A 15,290-nucleotide genomic window follows, 5' to 3' on the forward strand; every position below is an offset into this window, starting at 1 on the left:
TTTCAATCAGATGTTTTGTTTCCTTATTTGCCCAATTATGTTTGTTTGCTCAGTTGTTCTTGGTCTCCCTCTCCCCAGCCACCTTTCCCAAACAGCATAAGCTCCGGGGAGCAGCCGACGTTGATGCTCTGAAAAGAGCCACGCTGAGCGAGACGTTACAGTCACGTGGTGTAGCGGGACGGTGTCAGACAGAAGATACAGCAAAGCAGTGAGAATTTCTCTCTTATTTTATAATTTAAGTGAAATCTAATGTTTAATGAAGAATTTAGGAGGTCTTTGTTCCCAGTTCCTGGACGGCAACCCCTAAAGATTTGACATTTCCCAAGATAGGAGTGTCTTTGCTGTTCATGGTGGACCCTTGGATGCCTTGTGCTCATGAGATGACTCAGGATGGGGACTGGCCACCCAGAGACACCAACCATGTGATTAGAGGAGAGGGGCTTTGAGCTTTGTGAGATGTGAGTGACCACCGGGAGAGGAAGGGACTCAAAGTTTAGGGCTAAGGAAAGGTTTGACTTACAGTTAGGGTTTGGGTTAGCCATGTCAGTAGTGACTCAATCAATCATGCCTTTGTAATAAAGCCTCCAGTAAAAACTTGGGGCAACAAAGCTCAGAGCTCCTGTGAGCTTCCTGGTTGGTAACACTCTTGGTGGACTGTCACACTCAGATGCCATGAGGGCAACCCTGAGCCCTACCCACTGGAGTGCTCTCCACAGCAGCTCACCTGACGAGATCTAAGGGCTGCTTCTTATCTATGCTTCGAGGAGGAGCCCATTCCCTGTACAGAAGACCCTGTTCACTGGGGCAGCTTAGGTCCTCTGATGGAGGCTGAAGTTGCACTGGGAAGCAGAAGCAAACAGGTGAGGGTCACTGTAACCACGTGTTCATATGTTCTGTTGATAAAATGTGGTGCTAATACTTCGTGGTCTTTTGTAAATAAGGGGCCCTCACTTGCCAGGAGGGATGGAGGTACCATAGAATTTTTCATAATTCTCACCCAGTATTAATACTAACCCCTTGAGGGTCATTTGCAAACGTGGGTGGAAAGGAACGCTTGGATGTTACAGTCCTGGGACCACCGTGGGTACCTTGTGAGGGCCTTGCAGATGCTTAATGTCCTACAACCGGGCCAGTCTTCCACAGCAAAAAACTAGGCCACCCAAGTGACCAAACTGCTGCAGTGGAGGGAAACATGATGGTCCAGCCCCCTCCTTGGACACCCAGAGGAACCTGGACTCTGGCAGGTTAGGGGCAGGGTCAATTCTAAAACCCAGGCTTTTTTGTCCCCACAATTCAGTAGTTATTCTGTGACAGCACATGGAATATAAACAACAAAGAATCTTAACCTGATGTTATATATTTATCTTACCCAAGAAACAAAATTTAAATCCAGTCATTCCCCTTCCCACCTGACCTACATTCCTTTCTCCTGTACTAGAACAAGATTATTACCCACCCAGCCTTAACATGGGTCCTGACTCCAATTACCTCCCTCCCAAACACCACATGAGATGATTCCTCAGCCTGGATGTGGGACCAGCAATTACAAGAGGCTTTAGTGGAAAAGAACTGGTTGTGTGCAGATGCCAACTAAACACTGTAGAATCCTGGTGTCCCACATTAGTAATCATGACAGCTGTTTGCAAGTGTCCCCAAAGTTCATTTCAGACTCTCACTGCTAATTTTGCTGGGACAAAAATATAAAACATGTGGACTCCTGGGCTGGACTGCTATGCTTGGTCTCTGATCCAGGAAGCTCAGTGTCTGCTCCCTGCACCCAGCTCCCTGTTCTGTTCATGCATGTGCATCAAGCAGCTGTTTAGTGTCCATTTTAATATCTTAAACAGTGCATTTCAGTATTGTCTTCATCCACAAATGCGCGTACCACACAGTAGTAATGATCAATGTCTGTCTTTGCTTTCTTTGGTCTTAGAGAGTCAGATAAATGGATAGCGAAGATAACAAAGTCATAGAGCACTATAATATAGCATTTCCTTTATTTCAATGACAGGATTTATTTAAAGAGCTTAGATATAACATCCTTGCATTTATGGCATCATTAAGCATCTGATGCAGTCACATTTTAAAACCTTCATTTCATGAGAGATGTTATCAGCTAGAGAAGTGCTCCTGAATTTGAGGGGTTGCTGTCATCTCAGACGGAGTCCCTAAAAATTGTCAACACTCTGCAGTATTGCCATCATGACAAGAACCCAGACAGATGAACTTTGGAAAGCCAAGTGACATTCTAGTGCACAGACAGAAAATGGTATTTCAGAGGGAAAAGCCTGAATTACAGAAAATGGTAAATGAAATGGTCTAACATGCATTTCCCTTACAAAGAACTAATACTTCTTTGGTTGATAATAACATCTGTCAGTAATTATGAAAAGAGCTGACTGATGCATAGTACTTACTATTAGCCAGGGCTGTTCTAACATTGACACAGATTTATTAATCCCCATAGCAACTCTACGAGGTGGGTACTATTATTATTCTCATTTTATTGCTGAGGAACTTGAGAAACACAGAGGCTAAATGACTTTTACAAGATTGACACTGAGAAACCAGCACAGGTGTTCCAGCCTGAGTATGTTCTTAGCCACTACTATTTTTTTCTTTTTGTTTTTTTTTAAGTGGTGGGGAGATAACAAGGTAATTCTGGTGGGGGGTGGGGAGGTAATTAGGGTTATTTGTCTATTTTAGAGGAGGTGTTGGGGCTAAACCCAGGACCTTATGTGTGCTAAGCATGCACCCCATCACTTGAGCTGTACCCTCCCCTCTCGAGTCTACGCTCTTAGCTGCTAATCCGCACCACCCCACATGGTAACTCTGGGGAAACTACAGTTCATTCATTCACTCACATTCAAACTCAGCCTTCCCGGTGTCTGGGATTCAGCAGTGAACAAGACAACATGGTTCCTGCCTTAAATGAGCTTGTCGCCTCCTGACATATTATCTTCATTTTACCCAGGAAAAAACAAGGTCAAGAACATTAGCCCTTTCCTGTTAACACCAGAGGAGACATGAGGTGCTTTATTTCATCTTTGCCATTTGACTTACACCATGGGGAGGGAAAGCTGCCTTGCAAATCCCGGAGCTCACAAGCCTGTTAATCCTGAATTTTTTAATATTGTCCCTTACTTGATACTTGATCTGAGAAAGGATGAAGTAAACCTAAAAAGATTCTAAAAGAGACTGTATGGTTTATACAGGGTAACTAACCAGCCACTGTTTACTATCCTAACAGGAATCTGTAGGCATACTTCTTTTCTTTCTCTTTTTACCTTTTTATGGGCATCTTTTAAAAACCAAACCAAACCAACCAAACCAAATCACTGATAATTCAAAGCAGGTTCTAAATCACCCCCAAAACAGCCAAACTCGGTTTAGACTTACAATGCGGCTTCTGGTGGCTGGATGGAAGAACGTATCTCTATCCTGCATATAAAAGTCATTCACGCAGCTCTTCTCAAATAGGGTGGTAAAAAACTCTTGCTCTGGCTTGATGATACTTTCATCCACTTGGAGGACTTTCATAAAACAGCTGAAATTATCGAAGTCTGAGGACCGGGTTTTCAGATCATTGGGCTTCAGAGGTAATTTGATGTGCAGTATCTCAGCATACGTACAGAGCACCTCCCACAGGCTGTGTACTTTTGCAAATAGAAGCTTGTCATCCAAAACCTATATTGGGAGAATGAAAACACAAACCAGGAAACTATTTTCACATTTTTAGTACACAGATTTTTCTTACATTGCTGGTAGTTAAAGCACATGTGCAAACACACACACATATGACACTGGTAAAAGTGAAGATATAATAAAAATAGATTTGCAAGCCATCATACATTTTTACCTTAAAGATAATTTCTTTGTTGAAATTACTGAAAGTTATTTAAAATCCTTACAGTTCATTCATAAAATTACCAATGTTTTAGATGAAGAAATCTAAACTTGTTAATTTTTAGTCCAAATTAGTAACTAAAAATAAAAACACCAAAATATTCTTTTCAGTGGTATTGTAATGACAATTTTTTAAATTTCTGAAACCTAGGACTATTTCCACATCTGTTCAATATAGTGTTAAACAGCCATTAAAAAGGATTTAAAAGAATTATATTTATTGATATGGAATATATAATAAAAGGAAAAAGCAAAAAAATGAAATAATTTTCCTTTTTGGAAGGGAAAAATATCTACATTTGAGCAAAACAAATAATGTTCAGAAGGATTTTAAGATTCTTTTTGGATAATTAAGTTATAAATGATGTTTAATTCCACTATTTTTACATTTTAAATTTTGGGGGGTAAATTTTTATAATAAAAAAATCTTTTAAAATGTTCTTGCATAAATACATTACTAGATATATTTATGAGTACATTCTCTGACTATTAAAAAATATCTCCTAGCTTCGGATCTGAAACATACATTCCATAGTGCAGATTCTGACTGACTCGCCTCCCAGCCCACAGCAAAGGCACGGCTAGGGTGACATGTTTCAAATATCATTCCAGGTAACATGCAGGCTCCCAGCCAATGGCTGCAAAGGGACTGACACTGATCTGGTTGCTCCCAGCAGCAGACAATCACAGATGAGGTTAGATTCATAGGCTCATGTTTTTCTCTGTCAAAAGAAATCAGAAAATGTTAGGCTTTTACTTTCACCAAGGGAACAAGAAGTTGTTTGATTTTTTTTATCCAAAAAAATAACAAGAAACCAATTTGAACCTGAGGAAAAGACATTTGCCCAAAACAGCACATTAGCAATGAAGGTGCTCTGGCTGGCAGGGACTTGTTGGATTCCTGTGAGTGCTGGACTCCTCACATGGAATTCCCTTGGCACTCCAGAAGGCCTGTGGTTGTCCCCATGGGTTTGTGGCCATTTGTGGTGCACAAAAGTCTCTGGCTTTGCCACAATTTCAAAGCCTTTTTTGGCTTATGAAATGTTTTGCACTCAAATGGAGTTTTTTTGAGTCCCACTCACTGATGTCATTTACCAGAATTATAGTCCAGATCTGACATTCTAGACTTTTAAAATCTTGCAGACATTCAAATGGTTCAGGTTTGGATGTGTATTCACCTCTGCAGGCCTGGACCAAAGTCGATTACACCACCCAGACAAGTTCAGCAAAATACAAAGAAATTTTTCTCTCTGCAAGACTGAATTGTCTGTGAAGCTATAAAAACTTCTACATCTACAAAATTAGGGAACCAACTCATCAATAACATATCTGTCCATATTGCATGGCCATTAAAAAAAAATACTGTATTTACTGCTATTAAATTCTATCTGGCTTTTGCCAAATTGTGTCCTAAACTGTAAGGAAAGTATATGAATGTAGAGACTTTTTGACCTTTTAAGAGAAAAGGAACCCTCCTACTTGGTTGGTGGGAAGGTAAATTGGTGCAGCCACTATGAAGGACAGTATAGAGGTTCCTTAAAAAACTAAAAATAGACTTCTGTGTGATCCAGCAATCCCACTCATGGGCATATGTCTGGAGAAAAATATAATTCAAAAAGACACATGCACACCAATGTTCACAGCAGCACTATTTACAATAGCCAAGACATGGAAACAACCCAAAAGTTCACTGACAGATGACTGTATAAAGAAGGTGTGGTATATTATATACATATATATATACACACACACATATATACACATGCACACACACACAATGGAATACTGCTCAGCCATAAAAAATAAAATAATGCCATTTGCAATAACATGGATGGACCTACGGGGTATTATACTAAGTGAAGTAAGTCAAAGAAAGAAAAACAAATGTTCTACGTATAAACTTATATGTATATCTAAAAAATAAAACAAATTAATGACTATAACAAAACAGAAATAAACTCACAGGTACACAGAACAGAATGGTGGTTACCAGCTGGGAGAAGGAGGAGAGGGGAGGCAGGCTGGGGTTAAGGGCTTGAGAGGTACGAAGTACTACATATAAAATGGATAGGTTACACGGCTGTATTGTACAGCACAGTGATATATAGCCATTGTTTTACGATGACTTTAAATGGAATATAATCTATAAAAATGTTGAGCCTCTGTGTTGTACACCTGAAACTACTATGATGTAAATGAACTACTCCATTACAAAATTTTTAATCAAAGTTTCTTTTCATATTATTTGCAATAAGTTAGAAGCCAGCAGTGTCCAATAGAAACATAATGCAGGTCACGATTTTCCAGTAATTCCATTTAGAAAATAAATAGGAACAAGTGAATTTAATTTCAGTAATAATTATATTTATCCCAAAATATCCAATATACTATCATTTCAAAAGTGTGATTAACACTTTTAAAACTTATTAATAAATATTTTACATTCTTTTTGTTGTACTAAGTCTTGAAAATCCATTATGTATTTTCCACTTATAGAACATCTCAATTCACATTAGACACATGTGGCTGGTGGCTACCATACTAGACAGAGCAGATTACACCATTCACACTTATGATAAATTACCTGCTCTCTTACTTACTTAAAAAACTTGCAGAAAAGGCTTTAGATATTCCCTATCTCAAACAAAGCAACCTTGACAGGTGGGGAATATCTTCATTATAAAGTGAAAAATAAAGGTAAGAGAGCCATGGTTACATGTGTGTTAATGTAACAATACCTTCTTAATTCATTCAGGACTTTACAATCTTTCTTCATATGCAAGGATTCACTGTCACTGGATAGTGTTTTTCAGTATTATCATCTTTGGAACTGAGAGGCTTCTGAAGACCCAGCTTTGTGCATCTGTACATAAAAGAAAATAAGAAAACAGAGAAAAAGACCTTATTAAAGATAATTTAGGGGGGTGGGTATAGCTCAAGTGAAAGATCATATTCTTAGCGCACACAAGGGCCTGGGTTCAATCCCCAGTACTTCTTCTAAAAATAAAATAAATAAATAAAAACCTAATTACCACCCCCTTGCAAAAAATTAATTAATTACTTTAATTAAAAGTTAAAAAAAAGATAATTTAGTGCAGGCTTATCGGGCTACAAGAGCTATAATGAATGCCCCTCCCCCTACTCATTTAGAGGAAGTCTCACAGTATTTCCCAACATAAAGGCTAAAATATAACTCAGAACAGTTTGTGATGGTCAGCATGAGTTTAACAAAAAAGTAGATAATTACCTCCCTGGTATCAAAGCTCTGTCAGAGATGGGCACAGAAAATTTAGTAAAAATGTTTTCACAACTGCTTTCAAAAGAAATGTTGAGAAATGATCTTCTCTGTTGGAAATTAGCCTGCTTTTACCTTCTGCAGTAGGCATACGTGTTTACACACCAGGCAGGAACTGGATCATATTTTACACATACTTTAGAAACTTAGAAACTGATTTGAATTTTGCTCTCTGCGGGCAAGGCTATTTTTCATGTAATAACTATAAGCTGGCCACTATACTAAATTTCATTTCCCTGTTTGCTTAATCCTCACAACAACTCTGTAAGCTGCTATTATTACCCCCATATAACAGATAAAGAGCTTGAGGCGGAAAATAATTTGGGTAACTTGGTAAATGGTGGAGCTGGGTAAGACTGCAGCCAGTCTGACACTCAAGTCCATTCTTCTCACCAATGTCTAATACTGCTACCAACATTCAGCAATGACATTTGATTTCATATTTAAGTGTGTCATTTCTAAAAGTGCAAAGCTATATTAGTACGGCTGTGTAAAGCATTCTTTTGAGATGTGGTTGCCAAAAAAAAAAAAAAACAAATAAACTCAGAGTGCCACTGGGGGGAGGGCTAACTGCATATGGATGGACACATGGGGACTTTTTGAGGACAGAGTTGCACAACTCTAGAAGTAGCTAAAATGACTGACTTGTACAATTATAATGTGTGAATTTTATGGCCTGTAAATTATACCTTAATACAGCTATTAAATTAAGAAACTGGGATACCAAATTAAGCCTTAAATATGTGATATATATATCAATCACACAAAGAACAACAGGCAAATATCATTATTTACTGCACAATTTCCCTTCATGCAGCTTCCTTTCCTCACCCGTTCCTGAAAGGATGATTCATTTTTAAAATTGTCTTTTAATTTTTTCAGCAAATAATTTTTGACTGCCTACTATGTACCCAGGACTAGTCTAGGCACTTGGAATAGATCAATAAACAAAACAGAAGTCCTGTCCTTCTGGAGATTGGTTGGAGTCCAGCTGGGGCGGGGGGTGGAGATGACAATTCACACAACAGAGCAGCAGAGGAGGTGGCATGTTAGGAAAGAGGAACCATGGAAAAAAGGAAAATGGGCAAGGTGAAGAGAGTTGAGGGTATGGGATGAGGGTGATGTTGTATTAAAAAGCAGAACATGCCACACTGAGGACTGAGGTTAGAACTAGGACTAGGAGGTGAGAAGGCCCGGCAGATGGAATAACCATCACCAATTCCAGCACAACCCTCGCATGTTCCAGGATGGCAGGAAGGTCTGGGGCTGCAGGAAGGGGGCTGTGAAGATCCTGTATGGCCTTGGAGGATGTTGTAAGGACTATGGCTTTTACCCGGAGTGAAATGGGGAGGCACTGCAGAAGGACGACACAATCTAACTTAGGTTTTCAAGGCTCACTTGACTGCCAGGTGAGAATAGTCTATACGGGTCAGAGATGAAGGGAGGGAAGCCACCGAGAAGGGCTGTGCAGGAGGAGAGGACAGTGGCTCAGGGCAGGGAAGCAGCAGTGGAGGCGGGAGCCATGGTGAGAAGTGGCTGGGCTCTGGATATGTTTTAAAGTCAGTGTTAAACCAGATCTGTTCAAAGAATGCATGTGGTATGTCAGTGAGAGTCAGAATAACTCCAAGTTTTTTGACCCAAGCAGCTGGAAGGATTAAGTTTCCACTAACTGAATGGAGGAGGCTGCAGAAAGAACCAGTTTGGGGGGTAGGAGGGCCAAGAGCTCAGTTTTTACACATGTTGGTTTTAAGATATCAGAGTTCCAAGTGAATATGTCAAATCAGCAGAAGATTGTAAGAGTCCAGAGTTGGAGAGAAAAAGTCTTTCTGACCATGAAACACTGAGTATCTACATATGTAGCAAGTTAATGATATTTATATCTGCTTCAAGTTTAATAATTTAGGTTCACAACAGACAGAAAATAAAATATTGAGGACAGGTAGAACTATCATAGAAGGCCTTACAATGCTCAGAATGGAAGCAAAAGCAGCTTCACCCCACAAAGAATGTCATTAAGAGTCAAGAATGTTTATATTTGGTTAAGAAATTGAGAGTTACAACTTCCTGCTTTAAAGAATTAACTTTAAGTCAGTAAGCAACGACTATGCTAGTGCTTTCGTAAAGCTATTTTTAGTTCCTGCTTTTTCTGATGTAGTACGGAAACTCTGCAAAGCAAAGCTTCTATTCAAAGGCTTAAAGGATTACAGAAGAAACAACACTGCATTCTTTTAAGTGTTCTCTGTACTGAGAGTCACTTGCAAATGCAGCACCCTGCCACAGGTCTACATTCTTAACAATAAAGTTCTTTGTACAATTTTTCAATTGCTATGTGACTGTGTGTCAGTCTCTCACTCAGAAGCAGAATGCAGTACCAGAAAATGACACATCATGTCTAAAACTACAGATGTGGAGGATGAACGTACACCAGAAAACAGCTAAGTGAGAGAGTAAGGTTTACCTTTTAAGTTACTGTAAGTGAAGTTATACATTCTCCCTTCTTCTCCTGTGAAGAGTTAGTCTTATGCAGAAAAGCTCTCATTCTGAGAACTGTCTTCTTTAAAATATTTGGAGATTCTTTTTAATATTTTTAATTTATTATTGTATTATTTAATCATTTTTATTTTGGCAGGGCATAGGTAATTAAGTTTATTTATTTTTGGAGGGGGCACTGGGGATTGAACCCAGGACCTTATGCATGCTAAGCATGAGCTCTACCACTTGAACTACACCCTCCCCAGGAGATTCTTTTTTAAGGTTCTTTTACTTTTAAGTCTTTCCCAACTCTACATCCCATAGCCAGTATTAAATTTATCCAATACCCAATTGTTACAGAACATACTCTACTAGAGCTGAGGTTTCCCAGGGTTGGGATCCCAGAACTCTGCTACCAGATAATCCTAAAGCCTTCCTACCATAGCTGACTCTTCTGCCAATTCCCAGCTGCAGGCAAGGTCAGCTTCTCAGACCAGGTAACTTTCTAACTCTGCCTACGAACACTCTACTGCCAGTAAAGTAACTCTCAGACAGGAAGCAAATAAAGCCCCTAATGAGGGCTGCCTCCTTCAAACAATCAAGATGCTATCACCAAGCAAAGATTTAAACCTACTGCAAAACTTCTGAAGACATCTTAGAAATAACATAGTTTCTATAGATGCATACTATTTGCCCTGGAATAGTGATTTCCAGTGGAGGGAACAAAGAACCCCATGACCCAAGCAATTTTTTAAAATTGCACATAACCGTCCCTCTTCACGTGAGGATTCAGGCAAGCCCGTCTTACAGGTCTAGGTGTAACAGAATGACAGCACCTCTAGCAGTAGGGTGAAAAGCAGCGAGGTAGACTTTTAGTGAAAGGGGGTGATGTAATAGGCCCCATCGCCCACTTACCTCCCACCACAGGACAATCATCTTAGATCGAGAACAAACACTTCAGGAAACAAAGGTTATGTTTCTATGGTTTTCTGGTGGAACTAATGCCCTGAGTCATGTGGAGTTGTGGCTGCAAAATTTAACAGGGTACCAGACATTTTCACATTCAGGACACAAATACTCAGCCCCTGGGTGGCCACCATATCTGCTCTCCCATTTGCCTGTTCACCCCAAAAGCTGCAGGACTCCCCTGCTTGCAATGACACCCACTACTTCTCACAAATTCCTGCCAAGTTCACGTCAGCAGCTGGTGGTGTCAAAGTCGCCATCTGTACTGCTCTGAAGTCCCTCCATTACTTTACATCCCTTCTATTTTCTCTGTTGTCTTCCTAGCTACACTTGCATTCAGAAGCTGGTTACCGCACTAACATTGCCTCTGTAATGAGTCTGGGATATAGGAAGTAGAGATTCAACTGTAACCAGTCCCAGAATATTTGCCATGCCACTCTAGTTTCCCAACAAAATACTCTGGCATCCCTCATCTCACCCAAAGAACCACTGCATTACTTAGAGGTTGTACAAGTAGACGGCTTTCTCCACTGGAAACACTGTGCCTTGTGGTAGAGCTTTGATTTCAGTTTTTGCAACTAGTTACAGGCAAAAAGACATGTTCTGCAAATTTTATTCAAGTGTTTGGAATTTAAACTTTCATTAGATACAGAGCTGGTGGACTAACTGTAATCTATGAACGTATGGTCTTATTACGAAATAATGTCCATGTCTGCCTTACAGACATGTAAGAACTTGAGTTACACCTGCAGCCTGTAGGCCTTTACAATTGGATGTGAAGCACCCTGTGAGATAAAAAAACCTCCTATCCAGTCACAGAACACCTTAAAGGCAAAATCACGTTAATGCCACTGAATACATTAGTATAGTCCATGTATGGTTAAGTTACATCTCCAATGTCTCAGAGCTGGAAAGCAGATGTCTAGAAAAGCTGGAAAAGGCCAATTACCAAAACAGCTCAAAAGTTGAAGCAGACTCCTGCACCTCCCAGAGCGGAGGGCGGAGGGGGCATTGCCCAAAACCCTGTCCTCCCCCAGGACGTGGCGTGTGGGGAAGCAGGCAAGAGTTGGTGGCTGGGACTCGGAGGTGGAGAGGTGATGAAAGCAGGAGTGGGACTGCTCTGGTCCTAGAACAACAGAGCTGTAAAAAGCCCGGCTTCAGTGCAAACCGCTACCTCTCCCAATTTCCCTCCCATCTACGTGACAAACGGAGCACAGTCAGGCACCTTCTGTCCCTGACAGTGACTACTAGCAGGAAAGGGACCAGGGTAAAAGCATGTCCTATGAAAGATCACTCTGATTTTAAAGACTTTGTTATAAACAATGAACAGCACTGTCAGAGTGGGACACTTGTGAGGCGCTCAACTAGGGAGGAGGAGGCTGAGGATCCATTTCCAGCACTTCCATGTCTTTTATCACTCTTATTTCAGACCTTTCTTTTGCCACTTTTCGTAGCACTGCCATCACTGGCAGGTAAAGGGGCAGCAATGTGACTTGGCCGTTTTGCTGATGGGGCTACATTTCCCAGCACTGGAATGAAAAGGCACTGGAAGTTGATCAGCTGGAAGATGTGAACCGCGGTCCTAGCCTGTGCCAAACACTAACCAGGTGACCCTGGGTTAGGCTATTTTAGTCTCTCTGGGCTTCCAGCTGTTTTCTTCTAAAAGAAGGTTTTGTCATTCCACAAATATATCCAATATGAAATGTAACATGAAAGTCAAACATAATGACATCTCACCTGCTTGCCTCAGGGAAACGTACAAGCACTGAACACTATGTGAATGCAAACACAGAGTTAAGAAAACTGTTGAGATAAAGCACTACACTGAACATAGAGATAAAGTTTTATGGATTTTCTTGGCTTTCTTTTTTAATTGCAACATTGAATTAATAGATCCTAGCTACACTCCACACCACCACCCCTGCGAATAAATAAAGTAGGTAAGCACTGCCTGGATGCCTGCTATTGCCCCATTCTAAGCAGGGTGAGGGGTATAAAGAAGGCTGAACAAGGGAGTCTTCTCCAGTTACCAGCTCAGTGAGGAGACGCATTGGAAACCACCCGGGAATGATAACAAGTCAGCACTCAAAGCCAAGATAACAGGCTATCGATCATAAACACTGCAGGAACACAAAGAGGAGATAGAAGGAGTTGGAGTAAATAGGGAAGACTCTATGAAGGGGATGGGGCTCCAACTAGTTCTCAGGGCAATTCTAAGCTGTTTTAACTGAGGACTGGATAGGAAAATGCTGGTGACTCCTGTTTTAATAAGGCACAGGTTACCCTAGGAGGCTAAGTCACATAATGATTGGAACACATAAGGTAAGGCCAAAGTGATGGAGGGTCGAGACTACCTGGCTGAGATCTGGTTGTGGTAAGTCTTTGATTTGACTCTAGATGTTGGAGGGTCAAAAGTGTAGGTTGACTGAAACGGGGGGGAGAATATCCAAGAATTCAACAGAAGGAAAAATTCACGTATCAGGGATGAAAGCTCTTCATCAGAGTATCAGAATAGACACTTGAATCCAAAAACATACAGTTCCAGAAGCTGACAAAATGTGGAGGGTGGTGAGAGAAAAATGAATCAAAGACCATTCCAAGCCTTTGGGTATTCAAGACCGGAAGAATGATTATCCCACTGAATAAGTGGAGACGCTGCAAGAAAACAGATTATGAAATCAGCTTTAGACGTGTTGAATCTGACATATGAGCTAAGAGTAGGTGTTCTCTAAGAAGCTCAAAATTCAAAACTGAAGCACAGATCTAGATTACAGGCTTAAGCTGCAGATGGACAAGACATGATAAATCTCCTAAAAGAAAACATAGTCAAAACATCATCTGACATAAATCTTAGCAATGTTGTCCTAGGGCAATCTACCCAGGCAATGGAAATAAGAGAAAAAAATTAACAAATGGGACGTAATTAAACTCCTAAGTTTCTTCACAGCAAAGGCAACCATAAGTAAAACAAAACAACAACCTACAAATGGGAGAAAATATTTGCAAATGATACGACTAACAAAGGCTTAATTTTCAGAATATATAGACAGCTCATACAACTTAATAACAAAAAAAACAAACAACTCAATCCAAAAATAGGCAGAAGACCTAAACAAGCATTTCTCCAATGAAGACACAAATGGTCAATAGGCACACGAAAAAATGCTCAATATCACTAATAAACAGATAAATGCAAATCAAAACTACAATGAGCTATCAGCTCACACCAGTCAGAATGCCCATCACTCAGAATTTTATTAATGATAAATGCTAGAGAGGCTGTAGATGGAAGGGAACCCTCTTACACTGCTGGTGGGAATCCAGTTTGGTGTAGTCATTATGGAAAGCATGGAAATCCCTCAAAAAACTAAAAGTAGACTTACCCTATGACCCAGCAATCCCACTTCTGGGTTTATTACTGGAAGGAACTCCAATGTGAAAAGATACCTGCACCCCAGTATTCATAGCACCACTGTATACAATAGCCGAGACATGGAGGCAAGCTAAATGTAGCAACAGATGACTGGATAAAGAAGTTGTGGTATATTTATACACTGGAATACTACTCTACCATGAAAAGGACAAAATAAAACCATTTGCGGCAACACGGATGGAGCTAGAGATCGTCATTCTAAGTGAAAGCAGCCAGAAACAGAAAAATACCAAATCATACCACTCATATGTGCAATCTGAAAAAAGAGAGAAAAAGACACTGTGAACTCATCTACAAAACACAAACAGACTTGCAGACTTAGTAAACAATCTTAAGGTTACCAGGGAAAGGAGATGGGAAGGGATAAATTTGGGAGTTTGAGATTTACAAATATTAGCCACTATATATAAAAATAGATTTTAAATAAAGTTTCCTCTCTATAGCACAGAACCCGATGTTCATTATCCAGCAATAACTTATAATGTAAAAGCCGATACAGCCACCAACTGAGGAAGCAAGAGAAGAAAGGAGAGTTAGTTATGCTGGGCTAGAGCCCACTTCTAAAATCTTTGTCAGCCACTGAGGCTGCCCCGAGTACACTGAGCCCTCCTCCCAGGGACAGGCTGACATGACATGTGTCCTGCAAACCTGGGGCAGCAGAGGCCATCCCCAGGTCTGGCCCTGGGGGAGATGGGAGCAAGTCCACCTGCTCCCCCTGGGGCAGCACCCCTCCACGCAGCCCCCACCTCCTGACTTCACCGCGCCTGCCTCTCAGGTACCCACTGACTTGAAAACAAGTGATCCACGAACCTGGGGCAGTGGCAGGGAGATGGGCAGCGACCTGGCAAGCTGGTCGATTTGCCCCCATCTCCCCCACGGCCTGTCCAGGGCTCGGCCTCTGATGCTCCAGGCATGGTCCCCAGGTCAGCCTGCTCCTGAGAGGAGGGCACGGTGTGGTCAAATGCAGTGGCGGGTTATGGGGTCTGCACATAGGAGCCCATGGATTTGCTTCAAACTCCCCAGTGCATGGCCTGAGCTTGGCCTCTGCTGCCCCGGGTTCGTGGAACTCAGATTACAGGTCAACCTGCTCCTGGAAGGCGGGTGCTGTGCTGTCAGGGAATGGCGGCGGCTGCGATGGCGGGATTGGGGCTGCCTTGTGAGAGCGCAGGGGTTGCAACCATTTCCCGCTGCTGCTGCAGCCATCCCAGCACACTGATC

This window comes from Camelus bactrianus, chromosome 32, assembly GCF_048773025.1.
Source record: "Camelus bactrianus isolate YW-2024 breed Bactrian camel chromosome 32, ASM4877302v1, whole genome shotgun sequence".
In the NCBI taxonomy this organism is placed as follows: domain Eukaryota; kingdom Metazoa; phylum Chordata; class Mammalia; order Artiodactyla; family Camelidae; genus Camelus; species Camelus bactrianus.